General features: G+C 43.8%; 2 long non-coding RNA genes across 3 annotated transcripts; one reads left to right on the top strand and one right to left on the bottom strand.

Moving 5' to 3' along the window:
- Positions 1-7,508: 7,508 nt before the first annotated feature.
- On the top strand, positions 7,509-9,665 carry LOC149751615 (uncharacterized). Of its 2 annotated transcripts, XR_016397927.1 has the most exons (4): positions 7,509-7,872; positions 8,154-8,293; positions 8,576-8,650; positions 9,311-9,665. It is a non-coding gene; the product is annotated as an uncharacterized LOC149751615 (long non-coding RNA). The 2 variants fall into 2 exon arrangements; XR_016397926.1 differs by having other exon boundaries at positions 7,509-8,293; positions 9,311-9,663.
- A 3,385-nt stretch (positions 9,666-13,050) lies between these two features.
- LOC148700623 (uncharacterized) lies at positions 13,051-14,189 on the bottom strand. The gene is made up of 2 exons (XR_015971106.2): positions 13,436-14,189; positions 13,051-13,333 (listed from the first exon to the last, which is right to left on the bottom strand). It is a non-coding gene; the product is annotated as an uncharacterized LOC148700623 (long non-coding RNA).
- Positions 14,190-15,506: the final 1,317 nt, after the last annotated feature.

Raw genomic sequence — 15,506 nt, 5'->3', positions numbered from 1 at the left:
AATTATTAAATAAGTCAAATAGATTAAATGATATAGGGGTTAAATCTAAACCTGATCTATTTAATAAATAGATCTAGATTGATTGACGAGTTTATAGTCTAAATCTATGTATGTTAAATACGAACCTTCTTCAAGGAGGCCATTTGCGAGTCGGGTTAATAGGACGAGTCATAAATTTTCACTCATATTCCCATATGAATTTTAGGGTGTAGTCTTAATTTTAAATGATCATTAATATTTCATATAGTCATTTATTATTAAACAATTGCCAATAAAAAGAAATCCTTCATAGTGCCATTATCTTGCCACCATGCCATGTGCAGAGGCCCATTTGCCCGCTAGAGAGTGTATAAATGGGTGTGGTGCTAGTTGGTGCTTTAAATCCTCACACATTAAATATCATTTTGTAATTTCTCAAATTTTAATTTTATCAAATATATTTATTTCTAAACATATTGCCCAAGGTATAAAATAATAGTAAAAGTAATAATAGTAGTAGTCCAGTAACAGTAATAATAATAGTAACAATAGTGCTACCTAGTAATAGTAATAGTAGTACTTTAGAATAATAGATTGTTGTTCTTGAGAAGAAATAGAAATGTAATTCACCGCCAAATTTAAGTTTGATTAATTTATAGCAAGCCATCCTCGGAGTCTACAAGCTTAAAACACTTACAATTTGGTTCATTTCAATCATGATGAGCTCTGCCAGTTAAAAAGTAAACTGCATTTTTATTATGTTTGGTTTTGTTACGCAATCCTAACGGAATGATTTCGTCAATGAAAATTGTTGCTATAGGAGCTACTTGTATCAGGCTTAGTCGCAATCCATCTACAAATCTCATGATAGAAACCATAGAAAATAAAAAACAACCATAAGCAAAGAAAGATCAGAAATACCAATAAGAAGCAAAACCCAACAACGACATGTGGGAACCTTATTAACATCGTACCATGCTTATATGATCATTATGAGGAGGAACGATACCGGTTATTTTATTTTTTATTTTTTTGTACATCAGCTGCTCACGTTAATCTCATGTGAACACTACCAGTTGAATCACTAGAAAGTAGACTGCACAGTGGCGGAGGAACATAAGCATGCTCAATCCAGAAGATCTCTCTTGAATGGTTGGTAGCAAAAGAAGCGACCCAATCAACAGTTTTATTTGTCTCACGAAGCACGTGTATGGCTTGTAAGGTACAACACTTTCTCAATAGCAGTCGAATGTCACACAGTAGTGGATACTCAGTCTCTCGCCCCGCCTCCTGGAAGTGCTCAATCACCTCGGCTGATAGAATAAAGAAAGTCATAGCAGTTGCTTTTATATGAATGACATGGGTGTATTGCATGGCCACAAGAATGCATATTACATAGCCATCTAACCATTGAATCTCTGCTACATTGCTACATGATGGTTATGTGAAGATTGTCAATTTTTCATCTAGGTAGCATGAAGAATTATACTCATTTTGCTAAAAACCAAGAACTTTATCACTTAGAGCTATCTGAATTAAAGAAAAAAGTAAAAGAAAAACAAAATTTGATGGGCTGGATCATGCAAAGGAAGAAAAGATCCATCATGAACCGTGGAATATTTTCTGGGGCCCAGTCCGTGGGAATCACAGGCCCAGACAGGATGGGGGACCCACTCCAACAATTAATGTCGACTTGCCCCCTCCGGGTTTCGTAGAATACCACCAAGCAAACGGAATTGCGGTTCCGTTATGTCGGCGTTATGGACACCTACCGACTTTTTCGCCCCGAACCGCGCCGTGCTTCCACGCTCCCTTGCCGCCTTCCGGCGTCCGGCGACGCGTGACGTGACGGAGAAGACGTGGACAGGGGCGTACAACGATCGCTCTAAGATCCACACAGGGGATGGAGGGATGAGTTCTTAGTGCTTTGAGAGGTGTACGGAATAGATCCAACGGTCGATATTTAAAAATAGACCAATCGTTTTTATAGCTCAAACGATGTGACTTTTGAACCGATCTCCAGCCTACATCGCCGAGCGGCTTCACGTTAATCGGTGACCGGATCCATGCTGGGCTTCAAGATGAACTGGGATCCTCTGCAGCAAGTATGGATGAGTCGAGCGCGAGCAGAGTCCAGCTTGCAAGTTGTTTAAACTTGGCTCCGATGTAAGCTTGACTCAACTTAAATTGTTACTAATGTCACGCCCCCGCCTCCTCGGGACACGTGAGGCACTCAGTGCCTACGTAGGGGTCACATTAGGAGGGACCCCGGGGCTCCCCTGGATATTGTCCGGTTCCGGGGCTTCACGCAAGCGTCCTTCATCCCTCCTCGGTTTTGTTTTCCACCCAAAACGCGTCTGCAGGATTTGGAGACATCCGCCTCATATGCCCAGGCTCTGGAACGAGTCTTTCCAATGTGGGACTATTGGGTCTCACACCCTTCCCACCATCGGACAAGAGCCGTCCTCGGCTCTGATACCAAATGTTACGCCCCCGCCTCCTCGGGGCACGTGAGGCACTCAGTGCCCATGTGGGGGCCGCATGAGGAGGAAACGCGGGGCTCCCCTGCTAGATATTGTCCGGTTCCGGGGCTTCACGCAAGCGTCCTTCACCCCTCCTCGGTTTTGTTTTCCACCCAAAACGCGTCTGCAGGATTTGGAGACATCCGCCTCATATGCCCAGGCTCTGGAACGAGTCTTTCCAATGTGGGACTATTGGGTCTCACAGTTACCGTGCTCAAGTAGCTTGGACAATTTTTCAAATCGAGCTTTAGTAACAAATATTCTGCTTCATGACTTGCAAGCTTAGTGTGTGTGTGTGTGTATACATAAAATCGAGTCAAGTTCTGATCTTAAGTATTTTAATTCAAGTCAAGCTCGAGCTTGAATATTGAGGCTCGATCGATCTCGAGTCAAGTTCTGGTCTTAAGTATTTTCAATCAAGTCAAGCTCGAGCTCGACTTAGCTCGGCTTAATTGCACCCCCACTTTGCGTGCGATGTTTATACTGTAGAGTTTGGTGCAGTGCTTGATGGCTATCATAAGTAGTTGGACAACTATCAAATAAGGTACATTAGTACATTAGTGCTTGTTGTTTATCCTTCGTAGTAATAATATCTCGGGGTTTGCAATGATAACTTGGTATATCCACTATACGACCATTAACTAAAATATATCTATGGTTAACTAATTGCCTAGCTCCAGGAATGGTCGAAGCCATACCCAATCGAAAAAGGATATTATCCAAACGCATCTCAAGTAGTTGTAGTAAAACCTGACCTGTTGACCCTTTGGTTTTTCCAGCGATATGTATATATCTAACTAATTGTCGCTTCGTCAGACCATAATGAAAACGCAATTTCTGTTTTTCTTCTAGACGAATACGATATTGCGATCTTTTTCCAGAACGCAATTGGTTTTTAAGATCACTTCCGGATTTAGGTCTTTTACTAGTTAGTCCTGGTAAAGTCCCCTGACGGCATATTTTTTTTGAAACGAGGTCCTCGATAACGAGACATAAAGACTCCTTTTTTTTGATTTTATTGAAATTTTATTTTACAGAATAAATCTGAAATTAAGACTGAACGACTTTCTGCACAATCTCTTACTGGCTGTTAGCAGTTTGCCGTGCTACGAGTCATTTTAGATAAAAGGTGTTTCCGAGCAGCGAGGCTTACACCCATTCGCATTAATAGGGACTGAGACGTCAAAATTCTTCTACTTTGAATAATTGAGAACAAAAGAGAATGCCCATGGTCGAATGAATCCACTTTTCATTCGATAAATGCATTATTGCCTGTGAAGTATGTGTTCAATTGGCGGCTATTCTACAGTGTAAACCGTGCAACCCACATGATCTATGCTACGAATTGTTTGAGGGATAGCCTTTTTTATTTTTTCTGAACATGATCTTTGGCGTACGTAACGGATATACGTATTTGATTTTTAGTGTTCAGGAAAAGGAATGGAGTTGTTTGAGGGATAGTCTTAGAATTTGCTTGATGGTATTAGGTTCCAGATATATTACAGCGGGAAGGAGGTGGACTATACACTCGTTGAAGTCATATTAATTAACATTTTTTTGGCTGAAAACAAGGCTTAAATTCCTCATCCACCTTTGCGTACTAATCTTGATATATATCAAGAGTCAAAACAATAATTAATTGAATTATCAAAGTTTTAAATAGCAGAATGAAGTCCAAGTCTGTTTGAACTGTGAACCATTAAGGAAGTGTATGTAGAATAAAGAGATGTAGATCGTATGACCTATGAAGAATGCTGACTCCACCTTTACAAATGGAAGAGAAAAAAGGTGATTTGTGTAAATTTTGAGTGTGCTACGACTATGCTAAGGAAATAATGCCAAATTTATAGCCAGTATTGTTGCCCAAGGTGACAAGCCACGAGGGGGGGGGGGGGGGGGGGGAGGTGAATTGGTTTCTCTAAATTTTTACTATCTTAATTGAGTCAATTGATGAGTGAGTGAAGTTAAGACAATACACAATGCAAACACATAAGAAGTATAGTGGTTCAATGCTCTCCTAAGCACCTACGTCCACTCCCCAAGCGACCCCTTGGAAATTTATTATAATCCCGCGGATTACAGTGGATTGTTTTTCGGGCTCACAATCCAAAAACCTTTACACTTTGGTTTTCCAGGATCACCAAAAACCTACGTTGGTTTTACAGGCTCACCAACGAACCTTCACAATTGGTTTTACGGGTTCACCAATAAACCTACACTGTTGGTTTTACGGGCTCACAAACAAACCTTTATAAGGTGATTAAAAAGAAGAAGAAAGTTGAAACTCCTAAATGAGCAAATATAACAATTATAAGCTGCAAAGAAGAGTTTAAAATATAGTTATCGCTTGATAAGACTTCTCTCTTTTTTGTCAAGATTGCTTCACTCTTCAAGGGTTGATGGATCTTTTAATGTTGCTTAGAATCTGTTTTTCCACTTCTTTTGGACTCTTGAGTGAAGCACTTGGATGAAGAAGATTAGGGCACTTGTCTTTCTTGTGTAAGCTTTGATATTTTGCAAAAGTATCTTTTCTCTAATGAATAGTGTCACTTTAAATAGTTTCTCTCATCCATTGGACACCCCCCATTGGTTAGATTTCAAAAACTAGCCGTTACTTACTGTTGGGAGGACAAAAAGTACTTCTGCAGAACTAGCCGTTATGCTTCTACCCGTATTGGGGTCGACCCAAACTTTTCTGGGGTCGACTCAAACCACTGTTCATCAGACTTGGGGTCGACTCGACTTTCACTGGGGTCGACCCAACTTTCACTGGGGTCGACTCATGCTACATTGGGGTCGGCCCTCTCAGGAAACATAGAACCTTATATTTCAGCCTTTTTTCACTGGGGTCGACTCAACTCTTTTTGGGTCGACTCAAGGTACAGTGGGGTCGACTCAAGTTCCATTGGGGTCGACCCTCTCAGGGATTCCAGAGACCCAGTTTTGAATGACACAACCTTGGGGTCGACTCATGTTCAGTTGGGGTCGACTCAAGGTGGGGTCGACTCAAATTACATTGGGGTCGACTCTCTTAGAGATTCCAGAGACTTGTTTTCTTGAGGCTTGAAGATGGGGTCGACTCAAGCAAGCTTGGGGTCGATCACATTTTGATTGGATCACTTAATGATTCGAGTTAGCCCATGCCTATAAGAAAAATCAGTTTGACTGATTTAGGTGCCTTCTTAACCGGTTTAAGTCTAATCTGATTTGGTGAAGTCAGTGGAAGAAATTAGACTAACCGGATCTTCTTATTTAGTTTGCTAAATTAGGTGTGATACGTGGGGAGATCTTTTGGCTATAAAAGACCCCCATGCCTTGGGTTCAAGATATACCATATTTAGAGGTTTCAAAAAATTCTGAAAAAATTCTCTGAGGGCCTCCATCCCTTCTTCTCCTTCTTCCTCACGTCCATCCTCCATCTCTTTGAAGAACAATCAAAGGTTGAGTGTTTAGAAGGAGAAAGCTTCAGCCATTGCTGCATTCCTGCGCGAGCTAGCACTCCCACGGAAGACGATCTACCTAGGGCTTTGCGTCACTACGGAAAAAAGAGATTTTAACGACATGTTTTTGCCGACGCTTGCTGCAAGCGTCGGCAATGTCCCGCAGAGCGCCAAAAATAGCCGACGCATTTTAAAAGCGTCGGCAATATACGACGCTTGATAGTGTGGTCGTAGAGTTGGCCTATAACGACGCTTAGTAGCGTCGTTGAAAACCAAACCCGCGTCCGCCCCCCTCCTCCATCCTCGATCGACATATCAAGCCCTCCTCTGCCTCCTCCTCCCTCCTCTGCCTCCTCCTTCTTCTGCCTCCTCTTCCCTCCCCTCCGGCCTTCTTAAACCGGTTCTTCCTCTCCCTCCGCCCGCACCCATCCCGCCTCCTCTCTCTCTCTCTCTCTCTCTCTCTCGCTCTCTCTCGCTCTCTCGCCCTCTCTCGTTTCTTCTTCGCCCCGATTCTTCTCCCTTCCCCCCTCCCGCCGCCTCGATTCTTCTTCATCCTCTCCCTCCGAACCCCGCATCGCCTCCCATAAAAAATGACCGACGCCGAGCCCTCCTCCCCCTCCTCCGCCGCCTCTGCCGACTCTTCATGCGCCGCCATCTGCTCCACCTCCGCCACCGCGGCCGAGGCCAGCCCGCCGCCGTCGTCGGTGTGCTCCGCCTGTGGCGGCCCCACCGCCTCCATCTCCTCTGCCGCCGGCCGCCACTTCCTTGGCTTCGTCGCCGATCTCTCCCACTCTGTCCGCGGCCGCAAGATCTCCGACCCCGTTCCCCCCTCCCCCAAACCGTCACCTCCCTCCTCTCCCTCCTCCAAGCCCTAACCTCTTGGATCGATGAGATTCCCCCACTCCCCCACTCCGCCCGCTACGGCAACCCGCCCTACCGCTCCTGGCTCGCCCGCCTCTCCGCCGAGACCCCCGCCCTCCTTCTCCCCCTTATTACCTCCGAGGAGCTCCTCCCCGCCGCTGACGAGCTTCTCCCCTACCTCCTCGACTCCTTCGGCAACGCCTCCCGCATCGACTACGGCACCGGCCACGAGACCAACTTCGCCGCCTTCCTCTACTGCCTCGCCCACCTCGGCCTCATCAGGGAGGAGGACTACCCGGCCCTCGTCACCCGGGTCTGTGTTCAGGTTGGTTATGGTTTATATTTATAATTTTTTATGATGTAGTCAATGATTTCCAGTTTATGAAGATGGTGATAGCATACCGTTCTAGTGCTGGTTCCCCCAGAAAAGAAAACATGTAAGGTTGCTGGGGTTTAAAGATTATCTTGAAATTTGCTGTTCTCTACTGTTGCTGGCTCACTTGTTGGCATTTCTTTAGAGCAATATAACATGAAAATTGTTAAACCTAAGCTAGAATGAAATATGTCCACTCAAGAATTGATACTTCCAGCTATCATTTTACAATGTCTTGATAAGCATCACTCTTGTGCAACTTAATGTTGGACAGATAGGGGTTCTTTTTATTTGATCTGCATTGGATCATAGTAATTGGTACGATCAATTTGCTTTTTATTTTTGAGAAATACAGTGGCATCTTCTGATAGGTCCCAGCCTGTGGAGGAGGAGAAGAGAACGATGGAATAAAAATACTTTATTCCATTTAATAGAGCACGTTCTTCTTATCTCTCCCTCCTCCTATTAGTTAACCCCAAGCCCAGACTTCTCCTGCCAGACTCTTCTCATCATGGAAGCCCTTCTCTTCTTCATTGGAGTCGTTGGTGAGCTTCAGCTATCCCCTCCCCCCAAGAAACTCTCCCATAGCTATCTCCCATATATTAAATGACCATCTCATAACTAACTGTTTTTTCTTTCTCTTAACTTCTATTCTTGCAGGCAATGTTATCTCTGTCTTGGTCTTTGCCTCGCCCATGTAAGTATTAATATTTTAGATTGCTCTCTCAGAACTTCATAGGCTATCTATCTTCTATACCTCCTTGTCAAATGATGTAGTGGTCACGATTGTTGTTTCTGGTGCATAGTGTTTAAATTACTATAACATGGTGGCAGCTATTTTGAGACTTCCAGCTATATAGAGGTGACATATTGTATATATGCTTCATTCTAATAAGGCCACTAAAACTATTGGTCTACACATCATGCTGATTTTCCCCCTTAATTCCGTGATTCTTAGACATGAATTTCTAAATGCAGGCAAGCAAAAAGATAGCCGATGCAAAGCATGCAAAAGATTTCCAAGCAGTTCTGAAAGAGTTTCAGAAAGCTCAAAGGCTTACAGTTGAGAGGGAAACTGCTTATGCCCCTTTTGTTCCTCAAGCAGTTCTTCCTTCGAGGTACTGATTTACTCACTCAGCTCTTATTAGGTCTCAAGAAGTCGTGAATAATGATTGTCAGTCATGTATGTTTGTCTTTTTTTTTTTTTTTGGTTGTGCGAAGCTATTTAACATAAATTTGATGTATTCTCATGAATTTTCACTGGTAAATAGTAGTTTTCATGGTAATTGGTGTATTTTCAATGCTGCATTTCTGCATATTACAGTATCAATACATGATACATTGCGATCTTTGTGCCCTGCTGATCATCTGATTGCTGTAGCCTGGTTATTTTTGTGCAGCTATACTGCTAGAGAGAGAGATGTTAGTGCTGATAAAACATCTGAACAGCGTGCTCTACTTGTGGAATCTAGAAGGTGAGAAGTCTTTCTATTTTAATCCTTTGATGCATAATGATTATATAGTTGAGTCCGTTTGTGAAATTGCCATGCTTGGCACAAAAGACTGTAGTACTGATATTTAAACACTTCTAGATGCTGTGCCAGGTATTATCTTTTTGATAAGATTCTCTTTAAGTTAATTGTTCATATCAATCATTATATAATTCATTTTACTACATTTAGCTTCTAATTAGATGAAGAGTTAGGTCTCTCAACTACATTTAATATTTATTAAATGGATTTTAATTCTTTCTGCTGATCCTGAAAAGTTGGGTTAGGTCTTGTATGGCTATGAATGCTCCATCTTTTTGACCCCTGTTCCTACTCCCCTTTTCATTTCCATTATTTCTTTGTGCCACTGAGTTATATTTCTGGTTTCATAAAAATATACTAATTGGACCTGGCTAGTATCATATTTTTAATGGTAATCAAACCCATGAAATCATCAATATAGTCCATATACTACATCTTAGCTGGAATGGCCATGAGATCCGTGTTCTTGGAGTATAGTTTTTATTTCAGTTCTGTTTGTTTGCTTAGAATATGAATATATATATATATATTTTGTGGGAATTGGTGTTTGTTCCTGGTTAGTAATTGTCACTTCATCTATTCACCGACGTGTGGAGCCACCAGAAACAGGTTGTAGATCTGAGACTCGGAAGAGCCGTGTGGCAGCAGTTTCTTCAGAGCTTATCTGTCCTCTCACTTGCAGCCCATTCCCTTCTGTTGGCATCCCCTCCTGCACCTGCGACGATGACCCATGCCCAACACTCGAACCTGAAGGAGAAACTCAAGCACAATCCCCTTGTCACTCACAGGCCTTCGCAGAAGGAAGCAGAAGAAGCTGAACTCCTCTTCTGCTTAAGTGCTTAAGAACTGCAATGCTCCAGACTTGCTATCCATCGAAGTCTCTGTGGCTTTGAGGGACAATGAGTGGAATAATAAGTTTTCTTTTGGGTCAATAAAGGAACAAGGTCTATTCTTGTCTGTCTTGTTTGGGTGGTTCTATATACACCCCCCCTATTGCTCAGGACACCCCCCAAAAATTAAAAAAAAATTAAATACTCTCTACACCCCCCCATTTGCTAAGGACACCCCTAAAAAATTAAAAATTCCTAAATTACCCCCCGCCCTCCCCACCCCCTCACCTAAATTGCTCTCTACACCCCCCAAACCCCCCCCCACCCCGCTCTTCCCCTCCAAAACACCTGCCGGCTTCTCCCTTCCGCCCAAAGAACCTCGCCTCAAGCACCTCGCCGGCGGCCAAACCCCCTCCGTCTCCCTTTGAACTGTTCCGCCCAAAGCACCTCGCCAACGCCCAAAACCCCCCCGTTCCCCCTTCTCCCGCTCGTCGCCGGCATTCTCCCGATCTCCGACCACCTCGCCGGCTTCTCCCGGAACCACCTCCCCGGCCATCTCCCGAGCAACGAGCACCTCGCCGGCGCCTCCACGACCACCTCGAGGTAGCTCCCCCCCCCCCCCCGCCTCCCCAAATCGTTCGGCACTGGTTCTTTGAACCAGTGCCTTCGGTTCGGCCCCATGGGGCCGACCCGCTGCAATTGGGTCGGCTCCATGGGGCCGACCCGCTGCAATTGGGTCGGCTCCATGGGGCCGACCCGCTACAATTGGGTCGGCCCCATGGGGCCGACCAAAATACATTGGTTCGGCCCCATGGGGCCGAACCAATGTATCTTGGTCCCCATGGGGCCGAATCCAAATTTTTTTTTTTTTTTTTCTGTTGCTAGACTAAGGATTATTTTTATTCCCAAATTTTAGCCTAGATCACGTCCTTAGGGTGAATTGGATACCCAACATCAAGGACAAGTTTTTCATTACTAGATTAGATAGTAATTTGAGAAGTAGGGATAATTTAGAATCATTATCATATAGCATTAACATGGTGCATCCAAATATGATGATCTTGTTACCTTCATCGATGTCATTCTTGATCTTGGAATGATTATCTCATATCAAATGCTCTATCAAATAATAAAACCACAACATTAGTTAACGAACAAAAACTAAAAACAAAAACTAAGAACTGCGGCATAGTTTTAGGTAAAGTCTATTATTGAGTTATGTCTTGAGTTTACGAGTCGTATACTTTTGAATTATCATTTATGTATGCAATTGAAGTAACATTGAATTATTTATCACAAAACCCAATCATGTAGATTCCAAGAAGTAACTTGTTTCTTTTTTGGCTTGTTTTATCATTTATCATTTATGTATGCAATTGAATTATTTTCTTTGATATAGCCTAACATTGAATTTCTATATTTTCAGACATGGATCTCGGTCCCTCCAGAGTTAGACCTACGGCGTCAGCTAGGAGACGTCGTGCTAGGATTGCTTCTCCCGAGCCTGCTCATATGCCATCGCCCTCTCCTGAGTCAGAGCATGATGATATGCCCGCTAGGGGCGAAGACGATGAGTCCGTTGGACCATGTCCAGGAGGTCCAGAGGATGAGTCCGTCCTGATCAGTTTCAGGACGCATATAGCAGCTTCCATCTGGAGGCAACAGGTATTGTTTATTTGTTATAGCATTATATTTTGTTTATTGATGTTTTATAAAGTAGTAGTAATTATACATTTATATTACAGGAACGGGCTCCACTAAAGTGCATGAACCATACTGCCAAGGTTGGTGAATGGAAGTGGTGGTCTTCAAACCAACCAAATACCAGGTTCAAAGCACTATTGAGGCAGTCGGGCCTCATAGAGTTAGTACAGTGCTCTTATCGATTCACCGATAAGATTCTGATTTCGGGCTTCGTAGAGAGATGGCAGCCCGAGACGAACACCTTCCATATACCATTTGGCGAGATCACTATCACGTTGGATGATGTATCCGCCATTTTAGGGATTCCTGTCGCAGGTGCCTCAGTAGCAGTTTCTCCTGAGAGGATGAGTGATCGGGATGCTGAGGAGCTACTTGTGGAGTTGTTGGGGGTGTCAGCTGGAGACGCGCGTCAGGAGGTACTGTCATCGCGCGGTCAGTCTGTGAGGATGGAGTGGCTGAGGACTCAGTTTCACTCTGTATCTGATAGAGACAGCCAGCAGAGGATAGAGTGTGCAGCACGAGCCTATTTGTTATTTTTGTTAGGCTGCACACTCTTTGCTGATAAGAGTGGGACCAGGGTGCCTATAGCGTATCTGTGTTTACTGCGGGATCTGGATAGGGTGAGCACATATGCCTGGGGTACAGCTGCCTTAGCATATTTGTATCGGCAGTTGGGGATTGCGTCGAGGTCATCAGTGAGACAGATCAGTGGTTATATGACGCTTCTGCAGGCATGGATTTATGAGCATTTTCCAGCACTCAGTCCTCACCCGTCGCTTGAGTATACTGATTCCAGTCCCCGCGTGCACCGCTGGATGCCCGGTACTCCATCCCGTACCACGATGGACCATTTAGTGGTTCTACGTGAGTCATTGGACCTTTTGAGCATCGATGAGGTACGTATCATATTACCATTTGCTTGTGTTTGTCAGTACTTTTAATATGCGATATAGTATAAAACTGAAATGGACCTTTTGTTTTGCAGGTTATTTGGGATCCCCATCATCGGCTTCGGGGAGATCGCCCATATGTTGATATCGCATTTTTTAGTGGCTCCATCAAGTGCCTTGATATCGTAGAACCCTATCATCCAGAAAGGGTTCTTAGACAGTTTGGTCGTATTCAGACCATCCCTCGAGCGCCACTAGCCCCTACGCGAGCCAACAGAGGTTCCACAGCAGGCTCGTACCGGATACATTACTCCTATATGGATCAGCTTTGGGAGCGGTGGGAGGACCACATGCTGAGCCAGGCGAGCAGGAGCCACCCAGTTACCCGGCCATCAGACAGCGTACCGGGATACATGGAGTGGTATCTCTGTATCACGCACGTTGCAGTTCAGCCTCCTCATCTGCGCTCGAGTACTCATTCTAGAGCTAGGGGAGGTCATGATGATGCTGACATGCACCGGCGGCGTATTGCAGATGCACTCGGTATCAGTACCGACATTGTACGGATGGGTCCCTCAGAGGCTACGTCACTAGGTGCCGGGCACCTATTTCATGCTATTTGTCAGATGCATCAGTTACTTCTGGGTGATGAGCCTGGCCCGAGTACAGCACCCTCTCATTCAGATCCAGCACCCTCTCATTCGGACGTACAGCAGTACACGCGTCGACGACGGCGTCATAGGGATTGATGATGGAGCCTTTATTTTGATTATGTAGCTTCGACTTTTTTTTTTTGGTGTAATTTGAAACTGTTGATATTAATGAAAAATATATATTTTTGGTACATTTACGTGTAATCTTTGTAAAGCCTGGCCCGTTCTATTTTACACAAATATAACAGTGCACATAACAATCAATCTAACAATGCGAAGACAGATATTTTTTGATTTATATTGATGATGGAGTTTCACAGTACATGACTCTAAGAGCCCAAAAAAATTTACAACTTTCAAAAATTGTACATATATAAACAATCAATCTAACTCTACTGTCTCGCTAATTATAACATTAGGTGAGATGCTCTCTTTGAACTGTTGAATCCGGGCTTCATATGAATTTTCCCATCCGGTAGCACAAGGAAGATGATATTTTCGCCAGTTGGTCGCTACTGGCGGAACGGGATGTCCCGGCAACAAGAACACCTTCAAAATTAGAAATAAGAAAATATTAATAGCTACAAAATTATAAATAAGCAAAATTAAATAAGCAAAATTAAATATTCGCAAGTGTTGTGAACGTAGTACCTCAACAAAATGATTTCCATTTACGAATCCGATAGCGATATCTTTGTGGGATAGAAGAGGTACTGGCACAGAACGGAGAGGTAGGAAGGTCAGACATTGTTGCAACGAGAGATGGTATAGGACAACATTATAGCAGGATGCTATAAGATGACCCATGTCCGGCAAAGTCATCCATCTGTCATATGGTGGACAATCATCATAATAGGATAATGCATGAGTGATCTCAGCAATCGTCCCTTCCACACCATATAATGTGCGATAGTGGTCCGAATGACATTGCAACTCTTGCAATAAATCCTTCCTAACACGCACCCAGTCATCTTCTCCAAATCCCAGTAAGTCAGCTATTGCCCTAAATCCGCAATTCCCATCAGCTTTTACATCCTTGATATGCTGGATGTATGGTCTCAAGGCAGAAGGAATAGCATCAATATAGATAATGGGCGTATGTGACTGGGCTCTAGTACGAAAAACCTGCAAATAATATCAAATGATAGAAAATATGTAACAATGGCAGAAATATCCAAATAGTTATCCGTCTCAGCACATCCCGTACCGGCACGGCACGGCACGTCCCGACATGTCCCGTATCGGCACATCTCGGCACGGCACGTACCGACATGTCCCGTATCGGCACATCTCGGCACGGCACATTCCGTATCGGCACATCTCGGCACGGCACATCCCGTATCGGCACATCTCGGCACGGCACGTCCCGACATGTCCCGTATCGGCACATCTCGGCACGGCACGTCCCGACATGTCCCGTATCGGCACTGTGCAGCCGAACAGAAGGCTTCTGTTCGGTTGAGGGTTGCCGAACAGAAGGCTTCTGTTCGGCACTGTTCAGCCGAACAAAAGCCTTTTGTTCGGCGATCCAGTGCCGAACGGAGCACGAACCGTGAAAAAAAAAAAAATTTCGAAACAAGGTGGAACACGTACCTTTGCGGCCGATTCTTCGTCCCAAATCACTAGTTGCTTGTCCATGCTTCGAATGGGGCTTAAATCTCCTTCAAAGATCGCCTAAACGATGTAAATGGATCGAGGGGTTTAAGGGGGGTTTGAGGGGTGTTTTTTTTTTTCTTTTCAAAACGAAACGGAGGAGGAGGAAGGGGGGGTGTACAGAGAAAATTTCAAGGGCAATATGGTAATTACACTAAAGGTTAGTTTGGGTATTTTTTTTTTGGTTTTTGGGGGGTGTCCTTAGCAATAGGGGGGGTGTATATAGAACCACCGGTCTTGTTTCTGTTAAAGGGGGGTATGGGTATCTGTAATGGCTTTTGGCTTGTAGTTTTATAACCTGGGTGACTCTCTTTTCTTGACCAGTTCTCCTTGAAGGAGGTAACTACCCTTACCCCTGAATGAACCTGCAAGCTTTCCTCTTATTCTCTTGGTACAGCTTCTCTTATATGAGATGTTCTGCTATGTTCCATGATGAGTAATGCTAAGGGTGTTCTGAAAAGCCCTGCCGTGTGTGCAGGAATTAGTGCAATTTACAGGGATATAGGAATTCCTATAAATTGCCAAGCCAGCATTTGTGAGCCCGGGGGACTTTTTGTGTGCAGAAAATTTCATAGAAATCTTCAGGATGCTGATGATGCCTAGCAGTTCAGCCCATTTCAGAAGGGTACACAGAAGGCTCCAAACTTTTTATGATTTTTGAGGACCTCTGTTATCAATTGAACTAGTATGATTATATCATCCTTACAGCTTACTTCCCCAGCTCAGGTACAGATTAAGCTCAGTGCAAAATTTGTGCTGAGTACTTGGTTGCAGGTATACTTGATGGATCAATTCTAATTTTATCTAGATATTAGAATTTTCTTCTTTCTCAGTGCAAAATTTGTGCTGAGTACTTGGTTGCAGGTATACTTGATGGATCAATCACAATTTTATCTAGATATTAGAATTTTTTTCTTTCTTATTTTTATCAGTTGGGAAAATACAAGCCATGAGGCCATACCATGTTATATTAACTGCTAGGACTTGGAACAGGCACTGTCATTAGAAGATATAACCTTCCTGACCTAAATACAACTGGTAGTTCAGTCATTAGCATTTCCCAAAGTAA

Source organism: Phoenix dactylifera, chromosome 11 (genome assembly GCF_051530095.1).
Source record: "Phoenix dactylifera cultivar Ajwa chromosome 11, Ajwa_hap1_PhDact_Kaust_v1.1, whole genome shotgun sequence".
In the NCBI taxonomy this organism is placed as follows: Eukaryota; Viridiplantae; Streptophyta; class Magnoliopsida; order Arecales; family Arecaceae; genus Phoenix; species Phoenix dactylifera.
Note: the sequence above shows the minus strand (reverse complement) of the source record. Positions and strands in the feature narration are given on the sequence as shown.